The sequence below is a fragment of the Pavona decussata genome, unplaced genomic scaffold (genome assembly GCF_977016875.1).
Source record: "Pavona decussata unplaced genomic scaffold, jaPavDecu1.1 SCAFFOLD_121, whole genome shotgun sequence".
Classification (NCBI taxonomy): Eukaryota; Metazoa; Cnidaria; class Anthozoa; order Scleractinia; family Agariciidae; genus Pavona; species Pavona decussata.
The window spans coordinates 51,446-57,500 of record NW_028145535.1 but is presented as its reverse complement, the minus strand read 5'-3'; the positions used below and the strand labels follow the sequence as shown (position 1 = coordinate 57,500).

Here is a 6,055-nt window from a genome sequence, read left to right as displayed (position 1 = left end):
ATGACAACCTGTCTCGCTTTGCGCGTGTGAAACCGTTTTGTTCTTCCTGCAGCTTCATCCCAGGGTGTAATCATGCAGTAACGGATGGGGCTAATGTCTCTGGAAGTCAAAAATGAATTCAGCTTTTCTCTTGAAGGGCTTCGCGCTTGAAAGTCATCTCCAGATGGAGTTGTAGCACCCTCAGACGGTTGATAGACACTTGACGGTGTTTCAAGATTCAAAATTACGTTCTTTGGTGTCCGAGATGATACTGGACTTACGCTGGTAGGGTTAAAGGTTACCTCGTCATCATCCTACGGATAAAGAAATTCCAAACTTTATTGCCTTCAGAATTACCACTAACTACAAAGTGCCAAAAATTTGAGCGACGTGTTAACTTTAGTCACACAAACGCGCATAAAGTCAAACGGTATGCCTTTAATTTGCTTGCAGCTTTGTTTGTAAAGTTCTGTATGCATGCAAGACTGTATGCATGGGTCTATAGGAGTGTAATAAAGATTTTCAAAGCTCATCAAAATCGTCTCAAGCCCTTTACTTGTGTTCGGGATGCTCTGACAGTACACATAACTATTTTAGTCATTTAATTCTCTCCTTAGACATGGATTGCGTTATATACACTTTTATGAATAGAAAATGAAACCTACGCCTCTTTTAGGATATAAACACGTGGAAGGTGTGGTCGCCGAACAGCCATACACCATGGGATGACGTCTTCGATGTGAGGTCATTTGTGTGCTGTTGTTTTTTGCACATAGGCAGGGAAGCCTGGACTACCCAACTTATTCCACCAGACCTAATGAATTAAGTAGTAACGTTTTATTTCTCAAGTCACATGAAGAGTCGTGCACTCACCAATGCCATGCTTGCTATTTGATCATTGATATTGGAATCAATTACCATTTGTGAAATTGGATACGAAGGATCATGCTCTTCAATATCAGTCATATCTTTCAACCTCTCTCTACATGTCCTACATACACCTGAATAACGAAGAAATACCAATTAGTTTAGCATTGATAACCCAACTTAACCTACATAATGAAAAACAAAAAAACTTACCTGACCCAACTTGTACGAACGAACCAGACTTGTTTAAAATAACCTCAGACTCCTTTTTCTCCAGCCCTCTTTCACCTTTCGGCCACACTCCTTTTCCTTTACCATGGCTCGAAATTTGCTCCGGAACCCTGCACCTAGTGCTGGACCCTCTGCTCCATCCTATTCCAAGTTTTGATCGATGGTTTGGACATATCGTCATTGAGCTCAAGCTTCGACTTTTTTTAAACTTAGCCGCTCGACATAAAATCAGATCAACCTCATCTTCAGGCCCGGTGAATTTATACTGAGACTTGTGTCTGTCGATGTCCTTATCACACGACAGTAGCGGAACAATTTTAGCGTCACGATTTCGATCTTTAGCGTCACAACCACAAACTCCACCAACAAGGGATTTGAAAGAACAACAACCCTCCATTTTCAGTGTAATAAACTTGACTTGAAAAAATTCACTCATGCCGCGCCTCTAAGCAAACAAACGGCGCCAAAAAACTAGCACAACCAGGGTTTGTTTACTAAGGAAGCCACAAAATTAAATTAGGCGATTTTTTCACACGCAGAATGGCCATAGCAATAGCCCTGATAAATTCGACTGAATTTTTTTTAGCAATTATTTTTTTTAAATTTAGTAAGAATTTTATATTAGTTATTGTTTAATTTTTAGACATCATAAATTTGATGGTATTTGAAAAACACCCCCAAGGAAGAAACACGCAGATGAAGCCACAGGTCACCCAGCTGGGGCATATGAAGGGACCAAAAAATGGGTTATGCAATGTTCTTATAGGGTTCAACTCCCTCAAGAAACAAAAGTAAGGCAACTTTTTTATGTAGGGGTGTGTTGTTTCATTGCTATTAATACCGGAAATGCGATATTTGGGGTCATCTGAGTGAAAAAATGAACAAATAAATAAATAAAAATAAAACATTAGACATGACCTAACTCTTCGTTTTTGGTTTCATACTAGGATCTATTATATTAAAAAATTGAAAGGGCTAGGTAAAGGATGAAGTGATCTTCATCAATAAGTCTACTGATACCGTTTTGTAAAATGTAATCCCAAACCCACCACCCCCTCCCCCCCCCCCTCGCGCCCCTCTCCACCGGAAACGCTCCTAACAACCCAGCCCGCGGGCGCAAACGCGCAAACGAACTCGCGAATAAAAAAAGGGAAAGGGAAAAAGAACGTAACTAAAGGAATTACTACCTTAATTATTGCTGTTGTTGTTGTTGTTGCCTTGGATATGTACATGTTCAGTAATCAAGCATTTTCGCATTTTCACTCTCCTCCACCCCCTAAAATGTCCATGACATTGTATTGCGTGACGAACAAACGGTTGCCTGCAGCGCACGCCGACATTTTTATGCCATTCAATCGGCTAGCAGCGATCAGATGTAATATTTTCGCGCACTATAAACCAAGCAATACTTCACAAATGACTAAGCCGTCGAAGAAGATGCAGTCTTGATGAAATGTGCCGAAAGTTGATCTAAGATTTGTATTCAACCACTGAATTTACACATCGATAGTTCCGCGGTGTACATCGGACGTTACAAACAGGGCTCAAACTTCTGCGACGAACCAGCAGAGAATCGCGCTTAAATGGCCTTTGGACCTGTCTTTTAGACATATTATCAGGTTAGAACATTTCGAAATGCTTTTAAGTGTGATTGGTTTAACCTAATATGAGTTAAGACATGTGCGTGAACTAACATTTTTGTCTGACCTTCAACTTCAAAGTTTACCGCGGAGGGTCAAAATATTTGCATATTTTACGAACTTTGAAAAGCTCTCGCGTCGCTCTTAATCATTTGCCCAAAGAAATTTTTACAGGAATCTATAGACCATCCTTCTAACATTCAACCACCAGAAGCTTAATCGATTTGAAGGTTTCGCACATGGTGAAAATTAATTTTATTCACGAAGTACTTTTACTGCAGTGAACTGTATGCCTTCGAAATTAAATTATTTCGTATACACAGAACAACGCAATATTTCCCAAAATCATTCTAACAGATATTTAGAGATTGTAAAAAAATATTTGAGTGTTTTAAAGGCGGTAAAATGATTTGCTTTTGCACGCGAGGTTCTCAAACCCATGTAATAATTTAGCGCTCAAATGACGATTTTAACGGATTTTCGTTATTTGCATTTTTCTTTGAAATAAAAGGATATTTCACCGAAAAAACTATACAGTGATTTTAGTTATATCCTAGCCCATCAAACATTAAAATATGAGAGAAATCGAATTTTCCACCCTTGCCACGATATGTTTGATTTTTACAGACAGGCGCTCTTAAGAGTAGCTAATGAGTAGTTATGAATAACGAACTGAGTAACTATACGCCATCTTTTGTTTCAGTTGTTGTAATCAACTCTTACATCGTTAATTTGAGGGTGCCTAATCTCTTATAAGTTCTCTATAGTTTCTTTTAGGTCCCCTCGCCACTTTTCTTTTCTTGTTAGTTTTTATTGTATACTTCATTTGTGTGGCAAAATAAAGTATTTATGGATGTATTGGTATTAATAGGCGATGTCAGCATTGCCTTCGCTATATTTTCGAACGCTTTTGCAAGAACTTTGACATCAAGTTGGTTTTTGCTCCCTACAAGATCAGGTCTTCTCACCAATTTTCTAAGTTTTTCACCTTTTTCCTACAAATTAGGTCTAACGCGAACGCTGGTAGACAGAACATTTAAAATCAAGAGCACCTGGACTGGCTTCCACAACAACATTAAGGAGCTTATTAACATTCTGGAAAAGAGTCAGTTTCCATCTTGTCTTGTCAACAGCATTGTCCAACAACACCTCAGCATAAAGTTTTTCGACTCTACCTCGCGCGTTTCCACAGAAATCAGTCCAAATGAAACTTCCACGCATTACTACAAATTACCTCTTGTCGGCCCTTTCTTGAGCATCGATCAACACAGAATTAGACGCTTAACTCAATGCTTTTGCAAGGACTTAGACATCAAGTTGGTTTTTGCTCCGTACAAGATCAAGAACTCATTCGTTGTTAAAGACGCGATACCCAAATCATCACGACCACGTATAGTTTACAAATTTTCTTGCGCAGGCGTGCAGCGCCTGTTATGTCGGTGAGACAAATCGACATCTTGCTACATGTGTTCGTGAACATTTAACATCTGACAACAATTCGCCTATTTTCCTTGCACATCAGTGGGTCTGAAACATTCAAAGCTTTATGTTCAGAAGATTGTTTCTCAATTCTTGACACCGCCTCCACGTCCTACCGACTCAAACTTAAGGAGGTTTTGCACATTTGGTGTGAAAAACTCTCGTCAAACAAACAAGTTAAGGGTAATGGAATAAATTTGATGGAATTTTTTTTAATTTTAATTTAGTGGAATATTTTACAGTCGAACCAGGTCAAGCGTACCCCCCTAGACTCTATTAATGGATCGATTATTTGAAAATTGAACCCATTAGTCGTTTCAAAGAATGCATTCATTTATTCATTGTTAACGCGGATCAATGATCAAATTAAAATTCGCAGAACATAGATCCGCGCTAACAGTAAAAGCAATAGCCTGTAAAATTCAAACTACAGTACATTTGAAACAGCTCGTTCGTTCAAACTGTTCCGGCATGTTGTTGACACATTCATATAATTCGTTATGCAAATTTGGTCATGGCAAGAGCACAAAGTCAAGCGCTTGCAAATGAGTCGGGTTGAAAAATTCCAATTTATCTTTCATGTATAGCATTACCTACCTTGTAGCATGAAAAAGTTTGGTATATATTATTATTTCACCAGACTGTCCATTATACGTCGACGAATAGCGCAACACATGTGCTGCCATTTTCGAAGGTCAACTGAAATGAACATCTTTCACTGTGAGTTCGCATACTTTTCGCTAAATTAATTTGCATATACCTCAAAAAGAGAACCGTTTGTTATAATAAAACGCTTCCAGTCCTTTTTCATTTTTGTTTTTGAATAACTAACGGAAAAACGCAAGTGTACAAACGTAAAATGTTCATTTAGTGATAATTAGTGAGTTTAAATTTTATGCGACAGGACCCACCGTGCCCGGTTTAAAATGGCGAATTTCTTTCTGACAGTACGCGTTGACTGCTGTAAATCACGAGAAATCTGTTTTTTGGAAAATCCACTGTTATATAAATCAAGAATTGCCGCTCTGAATATATTGAGAGGGGTTTTTCCCGCGGGCTCTCTGGTTTTCTGGTTTCATGCATTATTTGTACCCTGGTTCGTATAATCCAATCAGAAATCTAATTTTGATTTGAATACTTGAGTTCAATTTTCAAATAATGAATTCATAAATAGAATCTAGGGGGGTACGCTCGACCTGGTTCGACTGTAAGCCTGGTGAATAAATGAGAATGATGTTTTATTCAGTAAGTGACACAGGCATACTCGGAAAAAAAAATCAGAGTGCTCGTATCAAGAGTGGAACCTGAGACCTTTCGATAACTAGTTCGGACAAGTGTTTTTTTTTTTTTTTTTTCGAGTATGCCTGTGTTTGAAACTAAAAATGGATGTCGGTCATCCGAAACATTTATTTCAAACTTAGAACCTTGTGTTGCTATTTGAAGATTATTTCTTAACTGCTGTTATTCGCTAACTGTAAAATTGATTTGATTCCATCGGCATTGGTGCTCGACGGAAGATTTTCTCAATATTTGGAAAGTTTATCAGATAGTCTTTTATATTCATTGTATAATTCTACAAATGTTGATAACAAGAACCAAAAATCCCTAGAAAGCCTCAAAAGCTTTTATCGCAGAAGAAGAAACACCCAACACACAAAAAGACATGTATAATTTCGCATAATCTGAGATTTTTAGATACTCGGATAAATCTACTCATTTCCCACGGTTAACACTGCTCATGAATTCAAGTATGATACTAACACTAACAAAATAAAATAACAAAGAAAATAAAAATAAAAAAAAAAAAAACACTGCTTATCGTTTATCCTCAGAAACTTTACCTTTATCAGATCTTAGGC

General features: G+C 37.9%; 1 pseudogene across 1 annotated transcript in view; it reads right to left on the bottom strand.

Moving 5' to 3' along the window:
- LOC146469616 (uncharacterized) overlaps positions 1-2,000 on the bottom strand; it is a 5,261-nt pseudogene extending 3,261 nt beyond the window's left edge. The window contains exons 1-2 of the transcript XR_014867170.1: positions 853-2,000; positions 1-293 (exon numbers count right to left, since the gene is read on the bottom strand). The exon at positions 1-293 is cut by the window's left edge and continues 730 nt beyond it. The product of XR_014867170.1 is annotated as an uncharacterized LOC146469616 (transcript). The remainder of the gene's footprint in view (positions 294-852) is intronic.
- Between the last annotated feature and the right edge of the window lie 4,055 nt (positions 2,001-6,055).